Below are 27,962 nucleotides of genomic sequence, written 5' to 3'. Positions count from 1 at the left end.
GCTCTGACTCAGAGTCAGGCAGAGTCGGCCGATTCAGAGACGGCGCGGGCCACCCCGCTCCCACAGCTCACGGGCGGTCCGACCACCTCCCGTCGACATTGCCGCGAACTGCCCGAGGCAAAGTGGTGCATAACGACCAACTTCCTCTGTTTCATAGACTTGATCGAACGGAACTGGAGTCTGAATATGGCCGAGGCCGAGGGTGTGTTGATTTTATGCATTTCTTACTATTTGGCCAGGCGATGGCACTTTGGTGCAGTTCCGGTTGAAGCGATGTAACGGTTAATGCACCAAGTCACTGCCGTTTAAGTGGATAATCACACCAATAACATGGTGCATTCACGCATGCTTTGCTATCAGTAAAACATATGAATTATGTGACACTATGCAACTGTGAATTATGATAACCGCTGCCCGGTGCGTCGACTGTAAGTGCAGACGCGTAATCATACGCTTTCTGCATAAGTGCATCGTGTCCCACGAATAAGTCAAACAATATGCTTATTGCTGTGAATGGAGATCGCCTGTCCAGACGCGCTATCTGCCATGTTCGCACATCTGTCGGTCAGAGGCGGAGCGGACCGCTGGCGACGGACCGTTTGTGGTTCAACTCTCATGGGGCGGTTCTGGAGCGACCGGCCCGCGGCGTGCACTGCCTGGATGGGTCATCAACGGCCGACGCTGCGGCTGAGACCGGGCCGACCGCCGCCAACCTGGGAATACGCAAACGACGCACGCAAACCAGCGCCGGAACGGCTACCTGTCCAATCTATGACCGTCTACCTCTGTCCAATTTCGGACTGGCTACCTCTGTCCAATGTCGGACCTCTGGCAAAAGTCGGACCGTCACGGTGCCCGGTTTGCCGACAAATAATAGAACAGACTGCTTGTGAGCCACGACAGCCAGTGTTGACATAAGTCCGTCTGTCATGTCAGCTATGTTCCAGGCTTGAGCAGCGGCGACAGCGATGGCCTCACGCCGGCACACCCCACAATCATCGACCACAAGTGGAAGACGCTGGAAATTTCACGGTCTACCAGCCCTTAACGTACTATAATCTAGCCACTTTTCTTCAGACACGTCCCAAAAATTAAGGAGATAGATTCAGACTATAGTGCTGTACGACCTGACTCCAAGAACTCTCGATATGTTGTAATCATTATTTGTTTTCCGTCATGCTATTTAGGAAACGGTCAGTAATTTGTGCCGTAAATAAACTAAAAAACAACGACTAATGACTAACGCCCGGCTTCCACGGAAAATCAATGCTGTCTTCTACTTCTCCGTAGTATTTACAGTGTACACTGCATATCACTTATGTAATGTAAGCACAGTGTGCAATATGTGGTATAATGCGAACATTTGCAACGGAGCATTGTCATGGAGCATAAGCTTCAGTTAATGCCACCGGTCAGCCTGAGGGCAGCGCCCAGCTCCGCCCCTCCGTCCCTCGCCAGCTCCGTCCCTCCGTCCCTCAGTTCCCTCCAGTCAGTCTGAGGGCAGCTCCCTGTCCCTCATACCCTCAGTTCCCTCCAGCCAGTCTGAGGGCAGCTCCCTGCCCCTCACTCCCTCAGTTCCCTCCAGTCAGTCTAAGGGCAGCAGCCTGCACCTTCGACCCTCAGTTCCCTCCAGCCAGTCTGAGGGCAGCTCCCTGCCCCTCCGTTCCTCGTCCAGTTCCCTCCGGTCGGCCGGCCGAGACTCGTGATTGGCGGCTGGCCGCCGCGGACGCCGTCGTCGAGAGCCAATCAATACGTCCAGATGGCCGCGTCGACAGCGACGCCGCCGCTGCGTCGTTTACGACGCTGGCCGTGCGACGGGCGGCCGACACGCGCGGCGGCGAGCGCTCCCCAGAGGACCGCTAATGAAATGGAGATAGCGCAGCACTTGTGGCGGCGATCAATCGGCCAAGTGGCGGCGGCGGCGGCGGCGGCGGCGGCGAGGGTGGCCGGCCGGCGCGGTAAATGTCCTCGCGATATGACCTCGGTACGCTCCGGGCTGACATTTGGCCAGGGAACCACCATGGCGTCCTGTTCCGCTGTCCTAGCTGATTCAGAGCGCTGTTTTACATATACAGTGGACGAAGGCGATGCAACCGATCAGATTCGCTTTAGGAAAAGTGCAACAAAGAAGGCTGGTGTACCTGAATATTGAAAATGTATTTGATGCTCTTGACAGCTACGGCTTGTGAGCACTTAAAATCGTGGTGCTGGGGACAGCAGTCATGAGTCCAGCAACAGTTGCTCCAGCATGAAGCAGTGCCATTAAATGTAGCCTGTGGGCTCAGCTGAATGTTTGAACAGTCGTGTCGGACGTTTGTAAAGCACGATCACGCTACAACCAGGCCACCACAATGCATGCGTCTCAATGACGTGTTACGCAACAACTGGAACAGCTAACTGCACCACAGGGAACATTTTAAAAGACCCATTACTTTTGCCAGTCATTGTGCTGAACTAAACCTCAGCACCCCGCAGTCGAAAGTTGAAAATAGTGCGCTATATATTCAGCGATACTGGATAAGGTGATTGCCTTCCTACAAGTTCAACATGTGAATCAATGATCTCGTTTAGGTAGGTATTCGCTGCGCTGAAGCCAATTTTAAACAGCCATCAACATTGTCAATGGGTCATACAATAATGAATTTCAACTTGAGAACGACACATGCTTATTTTTTTATTAACTGTCCGGTTCCCCAAAATAATACTGCCCAACGTCCTCATTCAGGGAGAACGATGTGCTCAGAATAAAGGAACAGATACAGACTTGTTCTTAGTAAAGTGATCCTAACCGCTAAGAAAAACAATGCATCGTAATTACAAGACGGCATACGACACACGACCAGAACGTTATAAAAAGGAGACCGAATAACACGTCAAGAAGCGTTGTAGAAAAATTTGATTAATAAGGCATTTCATATGGAGCTAGGTCTATGAATGGTTTGGTTAGCTGAAGGTCAGTATTGAACCAGGTACCCTTTGTTCCCGGGAGGCAACACCTAGCCTATAAACATTGGACAGACATGTATAAGTATGTAGATAACTTCTCTCTGAAGCTGGCGCCTTTGGATAATGTGGGACGATACTGAGATCTAGGAAGACCGGCTGTGCTATCTCGCTATCTCGCTCACAGCTGCCGAGCCCATATTACCGAGAAGGAGGTGCCACTGAGGAAGAGGAGCGCTGGGAACACCCAGGTCACCGGTCCGCCAGGAAGGCAGATTTCAGCCAGTCCGGTGATAGCACCCAAACAGGATGCGTGCGACAGGAAGCAGCTATTTCTGAAATACATGTTAGACGGTGGGGTGGGAGCCTCTGGGAAATGCGATAAATGTACTGCTTGAACTTCCATTTCTCATAGTAGGTAAGATCCCATGGCCTACGCAGAGAATCATGTATCTTAGCGGATGCAGGCCTCTTAGCTTATTTATAAACTAGGATGGTTGATATTGTATTAGTCACGTTCAATAATGGTGTGGCCATCAATGACCTGTCCGGAGAGAACAATGTTACTTGTTCAGCCAGGTGAATTTGCACCCAAAGGGGGGTATATGTTTTTCGCTAGTTCAGCATAGGATCAGGTAGGTATGTTTATAGCCGCAGACCACCGCACGGTCGCGCTCCTCCGTTACCGCTAGCTACATTATCAGGGGCGTGGCCCCCAGTGCCGAGCGACGCGAGAGGCGCCCTATCTGGACCGGTACAGTCCCGGATCGGAGACGACACTCCATGGGCGGACGATAACCGGTCCCTGTTGATTCTGAGATCACCTGTACACACACAGTGACACACCGTCCTAGTGCACGGTGCAGAGAACATTGCGCAACAGTGGCCGGTGGGAAAGGCTCCGGCGTCCTGATCCGGTTTATACGGTGTTGTTAGCTGAAGCTTGTTTACTGATGAGTAGGTGCGAATTAGAGCCGTTTTTCACGATTGTTTATTTCGTGGTTCCCACATCGACCATGTCTTAGTAATTCTAGCTGCATGAACCGGCTATTTATTGGCATAGGAAACCTTAATTATGTTACGAAGAAAAAGAAACAAAATGACCATTTCGCTCTTTATCGTACTCTTTCTTCAGATAAGCAAACTTATGAATTTTAAAAAAGGGAACGAGGATAACATCACGCTTAGATAAATGATAATATTACATTTTCGCCACTATATATGTGAGTTTCAGTGAGAGTTTCAATTTCCATTAAAACTGAATTGCTGGTGTTATTCAATGACATGAGTCTCATGTTGCACATTGCCTAATCGATTCCATTGATTGAATCCCGCGGCGTTATTCTACTGATTCAGTAGCATATTTCCTCAAATCGAGCACATTTAGTTACAGTGCAACTGATTGCAGTCGGTTGAAGGATTCGTAGTGCTGGATTCGATTCAATCAACACAGGTGGAGGATAAATTGGTTCATGTCGATCTGCAAGCTGAGCGGATTGGTCAGCAGGTCTGCACAGAATAGTCCGTACCTGTAGTATTTGCAGGGCAGCAATTTAGGGGACGTTTATAGTGAGACGAACCTAATCCGCACCGCCGCCCGCACTGCTGGCTGGTAACATGCGGTAGCGCGGCGCGATGTCCCAGAAGTTAGGTGGCTGCAGTCTCGACTGGATCTACCCTGGGAGCTGCCGAAATGAACAATGAACAGTGCATTATATATTTAAACGTGTCTTGTACATTGTACAGTGAACATGTTGAGATTCCGAGAGGTTTATGCATGTAATTGTACATAAGTCACTGCTGGATCAAGGGTGTTTTCGTGGTGCATGCTCCCCGTCCTGGAACTGGAGTCGTTTTGTGTGTGTATGTGTGTGTGTGTGTGTGGGGGGGGTCTATTAGCAACCATTTTGAGATTACGCCCTCCGTAGCGTTCAATACCGCCTTTCGTGATCCGCCTGTTGAATATGCTGTGTACCTATAATAAGATTTGAGACGAAGCTGCAGTGCACTTTGAAAATAAAGCTATGAAAGGGCTGCAGATGTTGGTAATTATTTCAGCGTCATTAGACCGCTTCGTTATGATATTATATCCCGTGCCATTAGAACTGTTTGGTTGTTTCCCTGGACACTGAACTATATTTGTAGCAGCAACAGTCGGTTAACGATGTGGCTTCCGTTTCACGGAACAAGTAGCCAGGCTGTGTGTCATTAGAGTGAAGAGTCGTACCCTGATAGCGGACAGAAAATGAAATCTACTTTGAGCTATATTTAAAAATGGTTACCACGGCAAAGTTGTCAAATCACAGAGCACTGTACGTCGGCAAAGGACCGTGTCTATTGCTCGAAACTATGTGTGTAGGTATGCAGTGTTCCTTGTGTGCATACCTTCTCGTCTGTCCGTCGCAAAACAGACGCCCCTACGGACAAGTAGACACTCGGACTTTGGTCACATGTGTGGGCGCGACGCCGGCGTTGATCGTGGTTGGCCCCTAAGAGGCCCCTCTTGCTGCGATCGGGCACATTGACCATTGTCCTTCCCCCAGTCCTTTGCCCCGGAATAGTGCATCCGACCACTGCGTGCTCTCGGTTGCCTTCTTAGAGAGTGTTGAAAGGGCTCGGCCAGTCTGTGTGTTGGTGACTTTTCGAGACGTGTTTTGGTTAGGTAACTAGTTAAATAAGTTTGCACCATCCATTTGTGTTTCATGTCTCAATTCAGTTTTGCTGGGCTGCGGATCAATATGCTTGCTTATTTACCTGCACATAGGCGGCGGAACGAGGTAGGGCACCGGGGCACTGTGCCCCCCTTTGATTTTGGCATTTTAACATTAGCCCTATTGGGCGTTTCATGGAAAGAATGGTAAGTACCAAAAGTAGGCAGTGCCCCCCCCCCCCCCTAATTGAAGGTGGTCCACCGCCACTGTACCTGCAGGCTGTTTCCAATACTACCAAACAACTGTGTAGAGCTGTCATTGTTGCAGATAGACGCATTATCGTGGACCTATCACCCCCACAACAACACCAGTCACCACCACCGCCGCCGCCGCCGCCGCCGGCTGAGAGCCCTGCGCTGCCGCCCGGGCCGCCCGCCGGTAGCCCGGAGACGTGCGTGTCGATGGTGTGCGTGTCATCGGCGTGCGTCCGGTGAACCGGTGACAATGTCGGCGCGGCCGAGTGTCACCGGACTGTGTCAGAACTCCCACGGTGTCAGTGTCGTGTCGTGACCGGCGCGGCGGACGGTGGGAGAGTGCGGATGCTGCGTGGGGAGAGGGGAGGGGGATCTCTGCTCTGATGGGGATGGTGAGGTGGGGAGGAAGGTGCAGTTGGATGGATGTTGGGTCGGTAGGGAACGAGATAAGAAGAACCCGTAAATGAATCCAGGTTAGGGTAATCTGCAAAAACCTGTGTTCGATTTGGTAATCGTCCTTTTTTGTTACCTTTTTTTCGAAGTTTGAGGTGATCATAGAGTAATACTTAATTGGCTGAATTGGATCTTCTTTCAACGCGCTTTCACCTATTGACGGAACCTGGTTAAGGAAAGGCTTCAAGAGGTTATATACTGCGGAACGGGAAATTACTGCAGGTAATTTGATAGATTACTGCCATCTGTATGTTATTTTGTTACGCTGGGCTGAAAGGACATTGGTGTGATACACCACTCATGAGGTGGATGAAAAGACGCGTCTGGTGTGACACATCCCTTGGAATAAGTATATGAAATGACACATCTGGTGCGGCGCATCCCTAGGTGTCTCCGCACCGCCCACCATCTGCGCAGGACGCTTCATGTCTATTGATCTCCTTACTGGCCAGGTGTTTGTACTTTTTTACATCCTCCCCTCGCTATCTGTCTGGTCCGTGCGCCGGCGTGTCGCGCGGCTCGTTCACTCCACGAACGTCTGTTTTTGCACGGTGACGAGAGGGCCGTCCGGGCCACATTTGATCCTGACGGCGTCATGTGCTGAGCGGCCAGTGGGAGAGAGGGAGAGGGGGGGGGGGAGCACCTGGGTACCGGGTGGCTTACTTGGCCGCTCCGTCTGCCCTGCCCGCCCCCTCCCCCGGTCCTTTGTCCAGTGGCCAGCCTCTCGGCGCTGTGAGATGGGCAGGCGATACTCATTTACCCGGAGACTGGTGAACATGCCAGCGTGTTCATCTCAGCACACGGTTCGAACCGACATGTAAACCGAACCTGTTCACCAGTCGGTGACAGGGGAAGCGACCCTTAGTAGGAGATGCCTGCTCCATCGACTTAATTGACATCAGATGTTGATGAATAAATACTCGCGCAATGTAAACACAGCGGAGACAGCCCACGGGACGGAACTCTGGGAACCGTTTCCTTGTCCAGAGACCTGTTACATAATGTTTTCCTGATGCCCGCAGATGTGCCGATAGACGGACTGCTGGGACACGGACTGATCAGCTGGTGTTCCCGATATCGTCTGAGAACATCTCACCCAGGTAAACGTGCCTTCCCTTCCGGGATAATGCCGCTCTGCCATCCCACTCTCGGCGCAATTTGCAGCCTTAGCAGGTACAGGTCAGTCCGTGCACACAGCGATCGGGAAGAACGGTTCAGGAAAGCGGGCACACAGTTTACAGATCTGATAGTCGGCAGATGGATGGGAGCGGTAAAAGCGATTGATGCTCAAAATATCCCCGGTATCAGCAGCATGCATATCTGATATCGGGTGATGAAAGGAAACTAAGTTTGAAGCCGACAATTAATTTTAAAACAGCATGCAAACACACATTCTCAAAAGGTCACCTACCTGGTGCTGTCGCGTGCTGCATCTGCTGGTCTTGTGACGTCATTACGGTGTCTGACGTCATCAGGGGCGCCATGGACGACTCGTCGGTTTGTGTGCCGACGCCTGGTGAGGGGACCGGAGCCTCCGGCTCTTCAACGAGGTCGTCTGAGGTGTCCATCTGTTCTTTGAGCGGTTTGAGGGTGGGGGATGCAGCCCTGGCTGGCTCGGACGCCGGCATTTTCTCTGCAATATCCTTACTTCCTTGCAGGGAAGGTTCGGTAATTGGGCTGCATTTCGTGTCATCTGCGTCCGACTTGGCTGCCGTGGTCTTGTTTTGTGATGAATGATTATTGCAAGCAGCTTCTTCGCTCGCTAGCTTTATTCCCGGATTCGAAGTGACCGGTATTGCTGTGGCTTCTGCTGCTGCTACTGGTACCGGCATTGCTACTGCCGCTGGCACAGGTACTGTTGGAGCTTGTTTAGAAGGGGCTTGCTGGAGCTGGTCCTGTTTTTCTTCTGTGACCACCTTCTGCGGCACTCCCTTCGGGGTCTGTTTCGGTGCCTGTTTGGGCGTGGTCACTGCGGTGGCAGCGCCGTTCATAAGCACTACCGTCTTCAGCGGTGTCACCCCTGTCACTGCCGCGTCGGGTGTCACCTCCTTCAGCGCGGTCACTGCCGTGTCAGCCGTCACCTCCCGGAGCGGCGGACCAACCGGCCGGCGCATCGGCGGGTGCCGCGACAACCTCTTCCGCTTGGACATCTGCCGACACACACACAGAGAGAGGGAGCGAGATGAGATACCCATCAGCGGCGTCACAGCTGCAAACACACCTGTCCCGGCCGACGACGACATGGGGGCCGTCGAGGGGGGGGGGGCAGCGACCTCTCGCGTCGACACTGACGAGACGGCTGACGATCTCCGCCCCCACCCATATATAACCTCCATCGGAGAGATGCCCTATTTATAGTGAGTGAGCATTCAGCACGTGCCCTTTAGGCACATCGGATTCGGACGCTCACTTTCCACAAGTGGATAGTTGTGAATGTGAGCTAACTAAGCCTTCGAATCTTGCAGAAAGCCCAGAAGACCACCTTTGTTTAGATTGGCCCGGTCCCTTTACAGATACTCCGTCACGGGCGTCCAGAAGCACCCGCTGACCTGCGGCACCGATGGACGCCCATGGGTCCCTAGGCGCCCCCAGACGCCCACTGTCGGGTGTGGGCGCCTTCGATGCGCAGAGTGCACCGAGTCACATTAATCTGAGCGCGCAGGGTCAGATCGATACCGCGACTTCAACAAAGGGCACCGGGTGACGCTGCAGAGACGTGACTGACTGCAGTTGTGCACCCTGATGTGATGTGTGGGGTGATGTAAGGTGGTGTGGTGTGATGCGGGTCATGTGAAGTGATATGTGATGTGATGTGAAGTGGTGTGCTGTAGTGTGATGGGATGGAATGTAGTGTGATGTGTGATTTGTGATTTATGATGTGATGGGATGAAATGTGGTGTGATGTGTGATTTGTGATGTGTGGTGTGATGTGAGGTGGTTTGATGTGGTGTGATGTGATGTGATATGATGTGATGTGTGATATGCTGTGATGTGGTGTGCTGTGGAGTGATTGTGATGTGGTGTGATATAATGTGTGATAACATCCTGCGATCTGTGTCACCTGATATAGAAAAAAGACTAACCGAATCAGGGGCGCGGGAACTACGCTCAGACTGGGGGGGGGGGGGGCACACCATAATAGAGATCAACCTAGGGTACCCCCAAATTTAGTTTTCTCACCGGTTTTAGGCCACTTATTTTTCATCCCTTGGCTTTTTCAACAAAAAAAGAAAACATTTGCAAAAAAGTGTGGTATTCCGTCTCAAAGCTGTGGGGGCATCGCCCCCACGCCCCCAGAGTTGGGGGCGGGTAAGCTGCCCCCACTGCCCCCCCCCCCGGCTCCCGCGCCTATGAACCGAATGCAATGCTATGAGGAGATTGATAGGGTGAACACGGAACACGATGTTTGTTCTGACTTCTGAGCCGAGGAACAATAAATGAAATAACGGCGTTCATCATATTCGTACGAAAAATAATAGTTCAGCGGTTGTGAAAACGGCCACTTGCACCTCCGATTCGTTCGATGCAGTGGGATGCGGTCACTGCGATGGTCGTAGCACAGAACCGCTAGAGCTGCTCCGTGCGTAGGAAGCAGATTAATCCGTCCTATGAGTAAAGGCTGCTGAGTCAGACGATTTGGGAATTCCTTTCAGACGTCCAAGTCCACTGTGCGCAGTTGGCCACTGGCTGGTCATCCCACATGGGCGTAACTGTTATTGGAGCACCTTGTGACTAGCAACGTTGCATTATTTCTGGTTTTCCTATTGGAGTTACGAAATCCTCCCACAATCGTGTCTCACAAGCGGTGGAATATTCCACCCGCATATTATAATTACGCTAGTTGTTAATGGAAGTCAGGGGCGCGTGCCAAAGCCGCTATTCATTTCGAACATGAAACATCCAATACCTGATGTTTCTAAATGAAGGAATGGAAAACCCTTGACGGAACTTTGAACACGTTTACACATATCGGGTGTGTTTATATTCATTACTGACGACGATAATATGGAGAGCAATAAGCGAGCATTTCAGATATAGGTGGAAATTGCATATATGCTTGCATATTGTTTCTATTACCTGTGAGCTCCACGGGTCACACCATGATGTGTAACAGATTACGGCGCTGTCAGAAGGGAAAGATGTATGAGCGCTGCAGTAAATCACTGATATGCATTCAGCAGTAATGGCATCCGGGTCCATGTAGTGCTGGCCCCTGGAGTCGTGCTCGGCTAGGGAACCAGCAGTGTCCCAGGCCGGCTGCGTGGAGCGTGGCGCGCCATAGCGCAGCACGGGGCTACATTAATGACGTCATCAACTCATTAGCTGAAAAGTTATAATATTTCTTCGAATGGCGCGTGAATGTGTAATTGTGGCAACGGTTTGGAAAAAGTCCATGGTTTACGTTAAGTCCCGCTTCCCAGTGGAATTTACCAGCTCATCAGCAGTCAATTGACCTTGAGTACTTAGCCGTCACCTCAGCTGACCTCGATATGTCTCAAAACCCGCGCTGATCTCGTGCGGCCTGCTCCTGGACTGGGCCATTCCCAATCCTCCCACGGAGCCCCGTTCTTCCCCTGGCTGAGTCAGACCGCGCCCCAACTCGGGCGGTAGTCAGGACTCTCCAGCGCTGGCTGGGAGACGCTAATCTGGCGACTCACCCGGTGCCGGCGGTGGGCAGAGCGCAGCGGATATTGTAGCGTCACGCGACCCCACGGCCGGCGGAAGTGCGACTCGCCCCTCTCCTCTGGCCTCCTCCCGCCACTCTTGCCCCTCTCGCCCCCTCTAGCTCTTCTCCTCTGGCCTCCTACTGCTCTCTCGCCGTTCCTGCTCGAGTGCTTGATCCTTTCCTGACTGTTCTTACTTCAAAGTTGAGCGAGAGAGCAAGCGATTGAGAAAGAGAGGGAGAGAGAGAGAGAGAGAGAGAGAGAGAGAGAGAGAGAGAGAGAGAGAGAGAGAGAGAGAGAGAGAGAGAGAGAGAGAGAGAGAGAGAGAGAGAGAGAGCAGCGGGCGCCGGCCGTGACCGCTCGTGCCGTGTCGAGGAGATCTGAGAGAGCGCCGCTCGCGCCATCTGACCGGGGTCACGTCACATCACGTGCGCCACGTCACGCTGCGCCGATCGTGGCGCGAACCGGTCTACCACGACCATTGCGGCGCGACCAGAGAGGGCCAAAGGGCGGTACTTTGGGTGGAATTGATCTTTTCAGTCAGAACTACACTACCTACGCTGCTGGTAGGTATGTACTATTGTAGTTGTTATATACGCAATTGCAAGCATCCTGTCCAGCTTCCATATCAAAGCGGTCTCGAAAAAGCATTACCTATGTAGGTAGTACTGGTAGGTACGCCTCTGATAAAATATTGTTAAAAAACTGAATGGTGGATAGTCACATGGCACTGCTGTTATTTTTACGATCGGCAACGTGTTCCCGAAACGTAGCGCCAGCGATTGGTCTCTGCATTGGTATCAGTGTCTGCGGTTTTATGTCTTAGACGGTATTTCGCGGGGAGGATCCGCTGCGGAAGGATGTGCCACGGAAGGATGTGCTCCTGGGATATCCGGGCCAGGCTCAGTTGATTGACAACTGGGGGCGGGGGGGGGGGGGTGATGATAACGCTGCAGGGCGCAGCGACCGGCGCGTGCTGTGGCAAGGTCAGGGCCGGTGGGGGGGGGGGGGGCGACCAGACGGCAGACGGCAGGCGGCCTCATGGATGTGGAATGGGAGCCTGCTCCAACAGCGTCCCGGGTCGCTAGTCGCTACCCAGAGCAGCCCCCAACTGGCTACTCGACTGGCTGGTTAGAGAATCCATTCACAAACCAGAAGTGAAGACCCTCATAATGGATCGTTTCTGGTCTGGTCCTCCCGCAGAGCACAGACTCATGAGACCCTGGTCAGAGGTCCGGAGGTCCCACTCGCCACTGCTCCTCCAGAGCGGCCCTGTGGTCCTTCTCTCCGGTCAGCGCGTGTCGTCAGCTCGCCGCCCGCTCCGCTGCTGCTGTGAGACGCGCCGGGCCGAGACGACCCTCGCCCGTCGTCCGTCCGCCGAGCGTGGGAGACCGACCGCAGGAAGTTGCACGGACCGGCCGCTTCTCACGCTGCACGCGGCCCAATTGGGCCCGGAAACGCTCTGCCGGACGGCGCTCTGGCCAGCGCCGGCCGCCGCCAGCAGTGCTGGCCGCGCCGCCCGTCTCCGGCCGGCGTTCTCATGGTTTGCAAGGCATGTGCTCTCGCTCACACAATCAGAGAGGTAGCGGCGTCCAGCCCCAATTGCGGTGGTTGCTGAACTAATGCTCCCGCGCGGTGAATGCCTGCTCCCGAAGTCGGACACGACTGCCAGTCCGGGCCGCGTGGTCACTCGGTACCCGGAGGGATACTTTCACAGCAAAACGACCTCTATGCCGCAAATACGCGCTGAATCACATGTCCAGATTACGCTACCGCGAAGGCATCGAGCTCAGGAAAATGCGACCAGCACGCCTCACCCGAGCACGAATCGCTCGGCACGTCAGGATGCGAGTGACGGGCATTACTCTCCCTCCCGACGAGAGCGTCCTTTCAGCACGCCTTCTGCTGAGCGCTACTGAGTGGGCGCACACCGGAGGAGCGCCATCGGTCATCTCTGCTCCCCGGTAGCCGGTCGGCGGCGGCAGCCGGCAGGCGCCCCCGGCTCGCACGTGCGCCGGTGGCTGCAGTAGCCGGCCGGCGGTGGCCGCTCTCCGCTAATCACGCGCTCTAATCATGCGCCGGGGCGCAGCTGCCGACCGCCGCTCTGCCGGGTGATAACGGCCACCGGCGGCCGTCGCGGCGCGTCTGTCACCTGGCCCGCGCCGCAGATGGCCGCGCCGGCGCCGCAGACGCCGCGGCCGCCGGCACGCGTCCTGTTGCAATTCGCGCTGAGTTTGGTGTGGTTGTTAGAGGGTGATGAGGCCCCGCCGCGGGCGTCGCGAGATGAGAGGGGATTGCGACAGGGCCAGATGGGACGGGTGGGATGCGGTGGGATAAGCTGGGATCAAATGAGGGGTGGCGAGGTAAGAGGAAAATGATGTGGTCAGCTGGACAGCTATGGCCCGGCCGCCCCAACAGGGCCTGTCTTATTTGGATATTAAATGCATCCTCTTAACCACGGATAATGTTGTGTCCTGCAGCAATAGTCTGGTAGTTTCACCATTACCGCGTGGCTACTTTGTCCCCGAATGTGTTTCGAGAAGCAGTGCGCCTCCAGCGAAGGAATGATGGAGCTTTATGTGAGTGTGGAAAAGGACGGTGGGGATGGGGATGCACGATGGTGGCTGTGATAAATACTTGGTAAGGAACGCCTTTACAGACTCGTGGGAGGCCAGCGAGTATGAACTATGAACGGCACGTCCGGCAGCCGGCATGGCGTGCCGGGCGCCGTGCTCTCCACCCCGTGTCTCCCGGCACGTGTCAACCGGCACGTGGCCGGCACGGTGAGGCCGCCGACGCGCGCCGTGCCAACCTGTGCCCGTTTCCCATTACTCAGTCGGCCGTGCTGATCTGATTAGGGGCGATTTTCCACGCGCTCGCTGAGCCTATCTGCGGCGCGCGCGAATAATCCGCGCCCGAGCAAACAGTGGCGGGGCTCCCCACCTGAGCGCCGGCCGACTGTCGTCCCCGTACTGGCACCTCCGACCGCGCCGACAAATGGGCAGAGGGGAGAGAGGGCGGGAGGGAGGCCGCGGAGAGAGGCCGAGCTGCGGGGCGATCGATCCCGACTGCCCCTACCTGCCTCCCGCGAGAATAAATCATCGACACAGTCCGCTGACGCATGAATATGGCAGCACGCGCCGCGGCGCACCGCGGAACACACCTGCACGGAGGGGCGCCACGGTTACAGGATATCAGAGGGGTACCACGGACACAGGACAGAACACATCAGAGGGGCGCCACGGACTCAGGACACAGGACACAGGACAGAACACATCAGAGGGGCGCCACGGACTCAGGACACAGGGCACAGGACAGAACACAACAGAGGAGTGCCGCGGACTCAGGACACAGGACTGAACACATCAGAGGGGTGCCACGGACACAGGACAGAACACAGCAGAGGGGCGCCAAGGACACAGGACACAGGACACAGGACAGAACACATCAGAGGGGTGCCACGGACACAGGACTGAACACAGCAGAGGGGCGCCACGGACAGGCGCTGGGCTGCGGGGCATACCTCTGAGGGACAACACACAGAGCTAAACACACCTGAGGGCAGTAGTCAGCAGGCCCACCTCTGGAGTCTGAGGTTTAGCGCAGTACGGCCGACAGACCAGTAACAACGCTGTGTCATTGATCAATGATCATTGACCAGGGAGGAAATGTGATACAAGCGTCATTTTTCATGGGGAACGAACTGTGGAAAAAATGGTATGATGAGCTCAGGCCAGCGTGTTGAATGATGGATGCTTGGAGAAATGGTGTGGGTAGGTATATTTTGTTTCCTCAAATGATTCCTGCTGAAATGCTATGTATGACTGCATCTGCCCTCGCGGTCAAATAATGAGTTTCTTCAGAAATCCTGATTAAGAAACGTATTTGGCATTCAACTAATAACTAAAAAGGCAAGCTCAAAGAAATGAAAATGCACATGACGCATCTGGACTGCAGCAGACACCGAATACGATGCTGATGTGATGATTGACTGCGAAAATGAGTGTTTGATTTTTACCGGTAGCAAACGCTTTCAAAAAGCAACTTGGCAGAACACCCAAAACGACTATCGAAAAGCCTGCCCGACCAATAGCCGGATTACCGCATTATTCCTATACCCCTGTGTGTAGGTAAGCACTCACCGAGCCGAGGTGCAGCTGCCAGCAGGGGACGGAGCACCCACGCACACTACCCCACTGTTACACACTGCACGGTTAAAACTGGTCCCGGGACACAATCGATGTTTGGGGTGGCATGACGGGGGCCGGCTGCGTGCCGCCGGGAGCGACCGACGGCGCAGAGGAGGGGGCCGTACCTGCGGCACGTGGCGGCCAGCTTTATTGCCGTAGGGGACCGGGCCAGGGCGTCATGAAAGTTGGATGGCATGTGTCAGGGTATCATTCCGAGAATAGACACAATCTCGCTGTGCTGTGCCGCGGCGCAGAAGTCGATTGTTTCCTGCGGACGGTATGTTATGGTTCATAGTTAGCTGACGACGGTATGGGTATGCGGTATGCCGTTCCGTGATCGTGTGTGTTAGTATACCGTCCACAATGCATCCCAGATGACGGCACAGATCACTCCCACTAATGCCTTCCTCCGTGCCGGCGGTTCTCCTCACGAGCCGCGATCCACGGTGAACTTGGCGGCGTCTCTCCACTGTACAATCCGCTGTGGTTGGACGCAGGCCGATACCGTGAACTATCGGTCGATGCTGTGAATCACTAAGTGATACCGTGAACCAATGAGCGATTCCAAAAACCATTGGCCGATGCTGGATAGTTTGGCTGATTCCGTGAATCACTGCCCTGCCTGACACCGTGAACCACAAGATTGTGAGAAGTCATATCCTCAGTTTCGCTGCTCTGAGCAGTAAGATTTAAATTATCATTATGAGCTGTGTTGGACTTACCTTCATCTTTCTCCTGAGCCCCGCTTATTCATCTATGAAGGTGGGTACACTATGTAGGAAATAATTAGTTAGTGAGAATTTTCCTCGCATCTCCATCCTTTTCTCGAGAAGCTCACTTCACTCCACCAGAGCTCAGGAATGCAACAGAAGATTGACAGTAGCATGCAACATTGCTGGGATCAGATGTGCCAGAAGGAGAGGGATTCCCTGCCGCTAGCGTGAATGACTAACCTAAACTAGCCTGAGTTAATGTTTACCAATGTTTGGCAATACAAACCAAAGCAGGTAGAGTTCGTGCGAAATCACAACAATCTGCAGTGATGTGTTATCGTGTAAGGCCAAGACATACCTACATCATATTTGAACCGCTTTCAGGGCGCACCACAATGCACCCTCCATCTAAAACAGAATGGATCTTCTGGTGGCAACATTCCTGATCAGTGATCACTGTCAACAACCCCCGTCAGCTGGTCCAAAGAGCGAATTACAGATGCTCCGCTCAAGAACGTCGGGATCTGCGGCCAAGATGACGGCAATCATCTGCAACATTTTCTGCCAGCATTCTGTCCACAAAAACCACGGGCATGGTCTTATGAACACGCTATTCCTATTTCCTTGCATACCCGTCACGCTGAATCGGCGAAACTCGGCCGACAAACGGACCACACGCCGCCGCTGGCGTATCTCACCGATCGTACACTGACGTGATCGGCGTGTCAGAACTCTCCGTCTGCTCGGAATACCCTCTCCCTCTCTCTGTGCGCCGCCAAGGGCACTCTCCCCGGCTCCGTGGTAGTTGCAGTCCTGGGCGATCGTGAGAAGTGCAGTCCTGTGCGATCGTGAGAGGAGACTCACTGAGGCGGGTCTGTCCTCCCGGTGCTCCCGGAGCTGCCACCCAGTCTGACTCATACAGGAGGCGGCGGCCGCCGAGGGTCTCGTTCGGGCCGTGCTTCTCACCTTGGTGCCGTGATTACCACATCCGCCGGCCGCGGGCACGAGCCGACCGACGCACCTGCCACCCCCCCCCCCCCCTGCTGCCACCCCCCCCCCCTCCCAGACAGCCCGCATCCGCACGGCGGCAGACCAATCTCAGCTCGACAGGCACCTGGTGGCTGGCCGAACGGCGGTGGTGCACACTGGTGTTTCCCAGACAGTGGGATGAGTCGACCAGTTATGTAATGGATGGTACTGCCTTTTCTGATAATGATTAATGCTGTGGTATGACTGAGTACTGTTTTTGGACCAGTGTTACGGTTTTGTAACTTATGAGTTATGACGCATCTTTCCTTGGTTGGTTCGTCCAGCAAAGGGGTTCGGACAGGTCTAGCATGAATGACGTTCATTGGACTTATCATGCAGGTCGATATAAGAGTGTCGAATATCTTTCAACGTTGGAAGTGATAATGTTTTATTCTATTTAGTGGTATTCCAATTTTGTTCATGTTGGATGCTTGTTACATGCCTGCCGAATGAAACGGTCATGTTTCAATCGATTCCTGAATCACAAGGCGATCAGTTAGGCAGTTGCGCAATGCGCATGATCGCGATGTCGGCCATGCCATTCAGGAAAAGTGACTCGGGTGCAGGGCGCAGGACCGTCGCTGTTCATTCTGCCGGAGGACCGGTGGCGTCCTCGGCGGCCAACCTGACGCAGCAGCGCCAAACACGGCGCGCCACGGCACCGTTTGCCGTTCGGCGAACCGCCTTTCTCTCTCTCGAGTGCCCGCATTCGAGGAAGGTTTTGTCAGCGATCCACATGGACGGTCGACGGACATACATATCGTGCAGGCCGCAACTGGAGCTCCAGATAAGCATGTAGGTAAACCGAGGTGAAATTGCTGCTCTCTGCAGCGGCCTGGGCAGCAGTTCTGGTCTCCACGCCCGCTTCCTGGTTGTCATCATTTTAGGCGGAACGGGAGCATTGTTGCAGAAGTTTTATTTGGTGGCTATTGGGTGGGTTGGAGGAGGCGGTCACTCGACGGGCTATATTCCGATGCACCGGCACCCGGGAAGTTTGTGCGGCCGGCGTAATTGGATGACAACGAAAACATGGAACGTGTAATCACACTGCTGAGTTTTCCGCCAGTTGACTTCCCCACTGATATAACGTTATTGGCTCGGGGAACCGTCATTAATAGCAATAATTACCACTGCTTGCCTGCTCAGGTTTTTTCTGTTTTGTTTATTGCAGGACCAATCGACCAGCAACTGGAAGATGTCTCATGATGATGGATTGTCATCTTCGTATCCAGCTGTACAGCCATTCAAATTATAGAATGTCATAAGGGAGAGGTCATGGGGGACGTTCACAAAAGTACCTAATCATCTTCTCCATGGCGAAGATAAAAAGGAACTTTCGAAGTTTGTCTATAGAGATGCCGTTCCCTTCCAATCCAGCAGGCAGCTGGGAGAAGCGGGCAGCTAGGATGTGCGGGCAGCTGGGAACAGCGAACAGCCGGAGGCAGGCAGACGGGAGGCTCCCCCCTCCCCCTCCCCCCGGTGTACGGCTTCCCACCGAGATGCTCCTCTCGGTTAGATCTCGCCGGCCGGGGCTTCTGATCCCAGCCGGCGGCTTCTGATCCTATGGCTTCGCTCGCGGGATCCATCTCCGGCGGTTAGCGGGCCCTCCGTCTGGGGGACGATCATGTATCCGGACCGGGGAGAGGGGGAGGGGAGGGGCAGGTCGAGTTTCCGATCATGGTGATCGGATCATCCGCTAGAGGGTGATCATGTGCGGGAGTGTCACCTACATAGAAATGAGAAGATGGCGACACCTTATCGCTAGTGGCTTCAGAGGTAAGATATTTCTGATTATACCAGTATTTTGCAAAATATGCTGGTTTCGTGTTCAAGCTCTTCCAACCCACTTCAGCCCGTTTGGTCCATTCAAGAAGAAATGTATAAACCGGAAGAATATTTAAAAAGTGGTATCATGATTTTGTGACTTTATGCACTGACTCACATAGTGATACTTTATGCCTGTGAAAATGAAAATATCGCACCCCAGTTTTTTGTTTGCATCAGTTCGCACCTAAGTTCCGATTCATTAACCCTCTAGGGACGCAATTAAACAGCAAGCGTTTCCAGAACGCACCATGACCAAACAACTCCCGGGTCTATTGTGGGCTGGCAGGGGCAATAACAACGGTGAAAAATACTAGCGTGGCGCGCGCCAGCACCCTCGCTCTGTGCTCTCCCCTGCCCTACCCGTCCCCGTCTCCACTACTCCCTTCCCCCAGCGTACCGACTCTACACACCTGCGAGTCACGCCATCAAACGCCGACCGGTGCGGGTCGATGCGAGATAAGGCCGCTACCCCGCTGCCCCGCCTGCCCGCCGCTCTCCCCGGTGACTGTAGACCGAGTCAGACCAGCAGGCCGACTCAGAGTCGCGGCGGAAACGAGTCAAACTCGACATTTCACACCAGGGAGAAGCGAGCAGAAACGAGTCAACATTCACATTAGCCGGCAGGCTCAGAGGTGCGGCTTGCTAAGACGAGCGGATGTGTGCCGGCCGTGACACGGCCCGCGCTCAAAATGTATTGGAAATCACCCAGATCGCCTGTAGAGTCGGCGCTGGAGATTGACAGCCGTTAGAATACGATCGCGGTGACCTCACCAGGCGTTTGTCGTTAGTTTTGTGTCATTTACGCCACATAGCTCTGCCTTTTGGGCGCAGTATAGGCGCGTCTTCCTCACTCCACCCAGCAGAGACAATGGATCGTCACACGCGAGCTGTCAGTCTCTCCAGTGTGGCACCGTTGAATTACAGTCGAGCCCAGCCGCTCTTGAGTCGCCGCAGTTGAGCCGTTGATGAGCTCCGGTCGAGTCGCTGTAGATTACATACAGTGGAGCCGCGTATAGTTAGTAGTTACAGTCGAGTCGCTGTAGAGTCGAGTTGCTGTAGAGTTACAGTCGAGCCACTGTAGAGTTACAGTCGAGGCTCGAGCCGTCACTCAGTTGAGCCTTCAGTTCATCACGCTGCAGTTGAGCCATCAGTTGTTCAGCCCGTCGTCATTCATCAATTTTAGCAGCCGGCCCTGACCGCTGGCTGCGATCATAACAAGCTGATGGCTGATCACGGGTGCGGGGGAGTCACCGCGCTAGTTCACCGATCATGTACAGAGTGTCAGTGATGGCAGGAGCAGCTGGCGGACTCCCATGGGGTACCTGAGCCCGGGCTGGAGCTGAGTATAGCCCCGCGGCCTAGGGTAGAGGTGGGGGCGCGAACAAAATGAACGTGAATTATAGTGTGATTTTCACTAACCAATGTGTCAGTGTCCGAGGGCATGCCAATCAATGACAGCTTATTGATACATACGAGCGCATCCCATCTATCTGCCGAAGTGATTCACACCTGTGAGTTTACAGCACCTGCCTACGGAACTGAGTTTTGATTTGCTGATATCGACCAGGCCCAACCTTCGGCGGATGCATGTTTAATAAACAGAAGAAAGTCCGTGGAATAACTTTAAAACTCCTGCACTTGCTCTGTCAGGCAGTGTCGGGACTGGCGCACGGCCGCGGTCTGGGCGCCGCCCGCCGCAATCGTCACCTGTCCGTCTGCCGTGCAGCGCAGATTGGTCACGGCCGGCGCCGCGGCGGATGCCCGGCCGCCCTCCCGTGCCGCTCTGGGGCGCACTGTGGCTTATTTCTCCGATCATTCTCTCTGGAGCGAGACGGCTGAGGCGGCCGAGCCGGCCTGATAGAGCACCTCGGCCGTCGGCGGGGAGGTGGAGCGGCTCGGAGACGCCCGGTCCGGCGCTGCCGCGGCTGTAATCGGCGCCCGCCGCCGCCACGGAGAGGTCCGGTCATGCTCGCTGGCCGGAGATAATGCTGGAGCACGGCGACGGCTCGACGGTCCCATGTCCCAGACTGGATCGGTGACGGCCGCTGTCCGGCCCCAGAGTCGTCACGGTGACTGTCACGGCAGCAGGCTTTGTTTAGTTTAATAATGTAAACATAAGCCAAACATCGACGGTCCACGGGCATTACCGCCCCTTTATGAAAGTAGTCTAATGTACAGATGCACTGATACATGCATATATACATATTGATATAGACACATATTGCATAAAAAGCTCAATAAAGATGGAATATATTCCGACAGTTGGGGCATTCCACGATAGATCGTACCACTTTTTTCCAATTTGACACCCTCATCTCTCGGAATTTGACGAGAATTGGTCTCAGGGGTAATCAGGGGCTCTGAATCCACCTGTAACAATTTCAGGCTTATCAGATAAGTATTTTTTGAGTTATAGTGTATAACATTTTTTGGATCTTGCTTTGCAGCGCTAAGTTTGGCGGGCTGTAACTCTAAGACGGATTATTCAAATGCCAAATGTTATATAACATTGAACTTGCAATGAAACAGAGATTAATATGTATTTTTGAAATTTCGAAAAATACGCTATTTTTGATATATGACATATCAAGTTTTCTTTCATTTGTATTTTTTGGACTTTGGGACCAAATTTTTTTGAATTTTTATTTCTTTAAAAAAATATTTGGCTCATTGTTTAGAAGTATGCAAAAAATTAGGAAGGTGTTCTTTCTATAAATGTATTTATTTTACGTCACGATAACGGTTTCGAATAGTGATTTCGGGAGGGGAGCTTACAAATGGCGTAGTAAAGCTGCCTAGTGACATCACGGGTTACTGAAATTTCAATTCAAGTCTGAGTCATCTGAAAAAAAGTGAAAAGAGGGTTCATTCAACCCTCTTTCCTATAAGCGTGAGGGTGAAAAAGGCTGTTTGGTTCTGACATTGTTTTGGACGCCAATGACCATAGCTGTCCGAGATGAAAGTTACAGGACGCATACATGGTGTCCTCCAGAGGTCTCACAACTTGTATATCTGGGAATTTTTCAAGGTTACATGAGGTCAGGTCGGTCACGTGACATCACTGTTATAAATCAATGGGGAAATATAAAAACTGTTATTTTGGCGCCGAGAATGATCTAAAACTATCCCACGTAAATGGTATCGTGATTTCATGCACTCCGTGCAAAGTCCAATGCTTTACTTTTGCATTGTTAACCTTGCGTGACGTCATTTATGACGTCACTAGGGTCGTACGAGTTTTTCGTCAATAACTCCCGATCAAATGGAGCTAGAGAGTCGGGAAAGCCACCAATGGACTCGGGAAGACCTTCCGAATCGAATGATATGCCATATGATACCCTTTGCCCAGCTTCGTGACCTGAGGGGCTCTGACCTGACCTTGACCCGAGGTCAACTACTTAAGTTGACCTCACCCTAGCAAAAAGTATACCATTCGATGCACCTGAGCTAGGCGAACACAATGATGCCAAAATCGCGGCTCTGCGGCCATTTTTTGCGAAGTTATTTACTAAAAACCGAACCCGTAACTTCAGTCACGTGACCTGATCTCAGACGCTACCGGTTAACCTGAGACCTTAAAATCGGGTACCAATCGCTGCGACTTGTAACGGCACACACGCTCGTTTTTTCCGCGAGGCTCTAGCTCTATTAGAAGCGAAACGGCGTGCTGGGGTCGTATCAACCCCTCCGAAACCCATTTTGTTTGCGGGAAAATGAGGAACTTATAGAAAGAACACCTTTCTAATTTTTTGCATGTCGATTTGCAATGACATGAAGATTATTTTGAAAAAATAAAAATGTGAAAAATTTTGGTCCCAAAAGTCATTAGAGGCAAATGAAAAAAGATTAAGGTTTTTGCTCAACAATGAAATTTTTTCTTTGGAATTTTTAAATAGTAATATTAATTTTTGATTCATCGCAAGCTTAGTGTTGTTTACTTTTTGTTGGTTGCTTAACCCGTTCTTGAGTTATAGGCCATCAAACTCACCGTTACATACCGAAGTTTAAAAGAAAATAATTCAATATAACTCAAAAAGTTTTGATCTGAGAAGTCTGATATTTTGCCAGGCGTCTTTGGGGCCTATGATTACCCCTAGGACCGATTTTCATTAAAATCTGAGAGATGAGGGTGACGGGCCTGGTACGATCTATCGTGGAATGCCCCAGTTCACAACACTATTTCAGTGGATTTATCAAAGCTGTGCTTTGCACAGGTCATTGTCCACTCGCCCAGCTGGATCTCAAACAATCGTCACGTCAAATGCAGCATCTGCCGTTGAGACACGCTGCAAACGCCGCTAAGCCTTCCGCTGTTCCACCCGCTCTCCCACCCCGCGAGAGGTCACCCTGCTCCGCCGGCGGGGTCGTCACCCAGCCGTTACCCTGCTCCGCCGCGCCGAGCCGTCATCCGGCGTCATCCGGCGGTGTCAGGCCGCTTCCTCCCGCGGCGTCATCGTCCCCGTTCCGGGCGGCGCGCACATCTCCTAATGTCGGCCAATGCGGCGCGGCGCGTCGCTTTGTGCTCCTCTGGCGGCCGCAATCTGGCCATCTTAGGGCGTCACATTCGGCTGCGCACCATCCGCCAGGCGGTGGCGGGGGCGGGGGCGGCATCCGTCCGAGCACCTGCCGCTCGGGGTCGCCGCCGGATGACAGAGACGGGTGCTGGCTCTTGGGTCTCACCTGCCGCCGGAGGAGAGCGGCCCAGACAATGGGCGGCTGGATATGGAGACAACGGCCGGACGGAGCGAGACGACGGATGGCAGAGGTGAAATATAGGAAGGAGAGGAAAACTGGAAGGAAGAGATGAGGCGAAGGCGATGGAAGAGATGAAGATGTCATAGGAGGAAGATAACGAACGCGTCGAGTGTAGAGACTGGACTTAGGACGGGCAGGAAACCATGCAGATACTACTGGGAGAAAACGAACAAAAAGACGGGTGTGGGGAAACGACAGACAAGGACAGAATCTTGTAGACAAAGGCCAGAAGAAGGCCAGAAGAGGAAGATAATAAGGTGAATACACAAGTGAGGGAGGCATTGATGAACAGGAGATCGATTCGATTGTCGTAAGATTCGTAACCGTAGCCGCCTTGACCAGACATTATTCGAAAAAAAAACAGAAAAGAGAGACTGTAATAACCCGCTATAAGAGAAACTGCGGAAGATGTGGTGTCCTGGTTTTGTGAGGCATCAAGGATAATGCATGCAAACGAGTTAAGTTTTTACACATTTTTCCATTTACTTAGAAAAAGATAAAGCACGTCCGCGTACGGAGCAGCCATCATGCCACGAAGAGCCCTCGGAGAGCAGACAGAGGCAATGTGAGGCAAATTCTCGGACGACTGATGATGAGTCGCGGCCCGTCACTGATGATAGGCGTTAATGATCCTTAATGTGACCTCAGGAAACCGAAGGTCAACCGCGGTGATCGCCCCGTCGCGGTGATTGGTAATCACGGTACCCGATTGGGAGCTGAGCTCATCCGTCCTGTCTGGTGAACGGATTGCCGCAGTCGCGGCAGAATCGTCTCCGTCAGCTCTGAACCGGCAGCGTCACTCCGCGCCGCCGCGCAGCCATTGTCTCGACGATTCTTTTCGCTCGCGCCGGGCGCCGCTCTAGATAAAGATTTTTACCGGCCGCTTTGCCGAAGCGCGATTAACAATGCACTTACAAGAGGCGCACCGACCGTCCGATTCTTCAAGGATGCAGAAAAATGAGCTGCGCCTCACTTTCCTGGCGCTGAGACGGCGGCTCGGAGCGGTCCGGCCGGCCGGCCGCTCGAAAACAAGCCGTCTATCAGCAGGCCATCTCGGTCGTGGACGCGACTCGGCACGGCTCCCACCCGGAAAGTAGCCATTTGGGGTTGAGAGGCTCGGCCTCCGCGGCCCGGCACGGGTGCAGGCCGGAGCGCCGCTCCCCGGCCGGAGCGCAACGGCGTCGGATGGGATAGGACGCGACGCCAGCCGCCTGGGCGTGGCATCCCCTTTGTTCGGTGTTCGCTGGAGGAAGGACGATGATGCGAAATAAATCGGAGGTTTGACGCAAGCCTGGTGCAATGCGGCCGAAGATGCAGCCAAGTGAAACACTGGCGCGGCTCGGTCGGGAAAGTGATGGCCTTGAGCGTCAGAGCAGTGCAGTTCTATGTACAGCGCCGGGACCCGGATGTGTGCCGCGGCGGACGGCGTGCCACCGATCAACAGGGCCCGATAGCGCCGTGTGCCACTGCGCGGCTGATTACCCGCTCCGCCGACAATTCAATTTTTGGCTGTTGGACGCTGCTTGCGATAGCCGAGGAATGCACGCCGATAGCGGCTGATTACAGTGCTCTCGGCCGGTGGAACGCTGCCGATTCAATTTGTGGGGCGGGGCGTCTGTGTCGCCGGCTGGGCCTTCGGGCAGATAGGGTTCCTTCGGCGGCTCCGGCGCTCAGGTTTCTCCAATCCCTATTATTCAAACCTCTGATTCCTATGATTGAGCTGTGTGGCTTTCACATGCATTTCCACTCAAAGTTAAATAAATATTGTAAAACATATCATCGCACCAGCGTCACTGAGTGGAAATTACTATAAGAATCAGCATGACAAAGTAGTAAATTTACGGCACTTTATATAGTCACGGTACAAATGCGTCGGCTGCCGTATCCGTAATTGCAGGATGGCCGTAAAGTTCATCTGAGCGCTCAATGCCGTCGGTGGCGGCGTGGGCTGCCTCCAGTGACGTCAGGCGGCAGCTGAGCTCACGGAGCGCGTCAGAGGAAGCCATTACTCACGCTGTGAGCGAAGCTGAGTCTGCGGCCGTCTCGGGCTGCTGAGGATGTGACCGTGAGCACGGGCGGAGCGGGCGGCGCGAGCTGGGGACTAAAACAGGGCCGGGTGGCACGGCATGCGGGCGGCCCGGCAAGACAGCGGTGACGGCCCCGAGGAAACCGTCCCGATATGCAGCGGTGGCAGGAGAGCTCAACTTCAGCTACAAAGCCGTGAAGCATGCCACGCTGTTGCGCTTTGGGTCTCAGCCAGTGCTGCGGCGCCACGGTGAAGATCATCAGCTTTCGACAGAATTAATTGAAGACCTTTCTGATGCCCTGCACGTTATTATCTGCGGTACCCAAACTGCCACCCAACCTGTCATCAGCGAAGCTGGTGAGCTTGAAGTTGCCTTGGTGAGGATATGAAGAGACAAACTACATAATCCTCTGTAGTGCCCTGCTTAGTTTGAGAAGTTATAGGTGCCACTTTTGACTTCTGAGTAAGTTACTTTGCCCGCCGAATCTTTGGACCTCTGCTCATTTGAGTATGTGCCCTGTGGAGTCTTCTGCTGCCCGAAAAGTCAGCGGATATGCCCTTCACTGCTCAGAGCTCACAAAGCGGACACGACAGTCACGACAAAGCATGCAAAAAGACGCCCACTTTGACGAGACTGTCGCAAAACATGACCCAAATACCCACGACCGCAATTCATTAGAGGTTAATAGCCTTGGTTCGATTTGCCGTGGAAAAGTGTGTTTTAGCCGAATCACCGCCGTCTTACCCCTGGCTGCGGCGTTTTTTTCGCCGTAGGGGAGAGTGGGGCAAAGCGGCCACCCGGGGCAAAGCGGCCACCCATCGTTTCAGCCCTTCATAGCTGGCGTCAGTTCCAATTTATGGTTTCCAATTATACTTCTCTTCACGGTCGTTCGAATGAGCCAGACCGGGGTTTCAGGCCCATCACCATTGTTCTGTGAAACACGGAAAAGCATTTCTTGCCAGGTTACCAACTATGTTTACAATTTTTAAATGTTATGCTATTTCATAACCGTTTGGAATTTTTATAAGCGTTCTTGTCCATGCGTTGCATTGTTATCGTACATGTATTCTACCAATTTTAATGTTTTTTACCCCACTAATAGCTAAGCTGGAATATTTTTGTCTCGGACGGTATGCGCGGGGCAAAGTGGCCGGGGCAAAGTGGCCACCCCCCAATTGGCCATAAGTTGTTTCCATCTGGGTAAAAAACATTATTTATATTCAAATGTGTCGTCATGCATTCATTTTGGCCACTTTTCAGTTGCATGAGTTACCAAATAATGCCATTAAATGTTTTTTTCATGAAAATCCTTTCTTTGTTTACCTACAGGTGGGATGCTAACAAAGCAAACATCCATCCTTGCTTAAACCTTGTCACCATCAAATACCCTAGTCGTACATGAGGCAACTATTTTGTTTCTCATATCGGGACTTGAGAAGACGCCGGTGGCCGCTTTGCCCCAGGGTATGGGGCAAAGTGGCCAATATGCATAGGTTTAAAGTTTTGTCAATATCTTCCATATGTGAACGCCTTTGGAAATAAAACGCATTTGAAATGAAAGGCAACTTAATAGGGATCACATTGGTATAGAAAGAATCTTTCCAAGTTTAAAAATCAAGCGTTGGCACCGTGAGAAGCGTTAGGGTGGCCGCTTTGCCCCACTCTCCCCTACTTCAATCACTGAGGCGGGGAACGGAAGTGAAATAGGCTTCTGCTGTGTCGCAATTTTCAGCCTTCAGTGAGGTTAAAAACATCTGAAGGGTGCTGGAGAAAAATGAACGGAGAAACAGCAGCTTATATCCACATACCGTGCGACGAAATATGACGGTAATCACTTGGTTGGACGGGCAACTGCAAAGCGGCGGCACCACTTGTGTCTGTTAACAGCGCGTGACCAATTCATTTCCGCTGCCTCTGGCCTTACCGGCAGTTCGGTTCCGACAATCTCCCCGCATCTCGCCGCCTCCTGAGGGTCCACAGGACGCTCTGCTATCCTTTCTCTCCCCTTCCTCCCTCTGTGTGACCGTCTTCCCGTCCAGAACTCGTTTCGCCGGCGGTGGCGGCGGCTGATGGCAGATTTCCTGCCGGGACGCCAAAACAAAGGCGGCGGCGGGTCACGGCACCTGCAGTCGCCGGAAACGACCCCAAAAACCGCCGATGAGATGAAAACAAAAACCACCGCCGGTTTTGTGCTCATACGGTAGCGGGCCATTTAACTCGGCGCGGCGCGGCGAAGACGACGCGCCGCGGCGTGATGGGACAGATCTGGCGCGGGGCGCGGCCGGCCGACACGCAGCCCGACATTAGCGTCTCGCGCCAGTGCCAATTAGCTACAGATGGATTCATCAGAGGTCGAGAGGCGGACAGGCGGCGGCGGCGGCGGCTGAGGCGGCGGCTGGAGCTCGGGCGGGGGCGGCGGCAGCCCGGGCGTGGGCGGCGGTGGCGGACAATGGCCC

General features: G+C 53.4%; 2 long non-coding RNA genes across 2 annotated transcripts in view; one reads left to right on the top strand and one right to left on the bottom strand.

Moving 5' to 3' along the window:
* The window catches only part of LOC122379068, a 120,334-nt gene that overhangs the window by 75,636 nt on the left and 16,736 nt on the right, over positions 1–27,962 (top strand). Inside the window, exon 2 of the long non-coding RNA XR_006256120.1 lies at positions 7,324–7,401. This is a non-coding gene — a long non-coding RNA (uncharacterized LOC122379068). The remainder of the gene's footprint in view (positions 1–7,323; positions 7,402–27,962) is intronic.
* Positions 4,570–27,962, bottom strand: part of LOC122379067 — a 57,040-nt gene continuing 33,647 nt past the window's right edge. Inside the window, exons 2-3 of the long non-coding RNA XR_006256119.1 lie at positions 7,713–8,451; positions 4,570–4,628 (exon numbers count right to left, since the gene is read on the bottom strand). This is a non-coding gene — a long non-coding RNA (uncharacterized LOC122379067). The remainder of the gene's footprint in view (positions 4,629–7,712; positions 8,452–27,962) is intronic.

The sequence above is a fragment of the Amphibalanus amphitrite genome, unplaced genomic scaffold (assembly GCF_019059575.1).
Source record: "Amphibalanus amphitrite isolate SeventyFive unplaced genomic scaffold, NRLGWU_Aamphi_draft 000070F_arrow, whole genome shotgun sequence".
Lineage (NCBI taxonomy): Eukaryota > Metazoa > Arthropoda > Thecostraca > Balanomorpha > Balanidae > Amphibalanus > Amphibalanus amphitrite.
The sequence above is the reverse complement of the archived record's forward strand: the minus strand, read 5'-3'. Positions and strand labels throughout refer to the sequence as shown.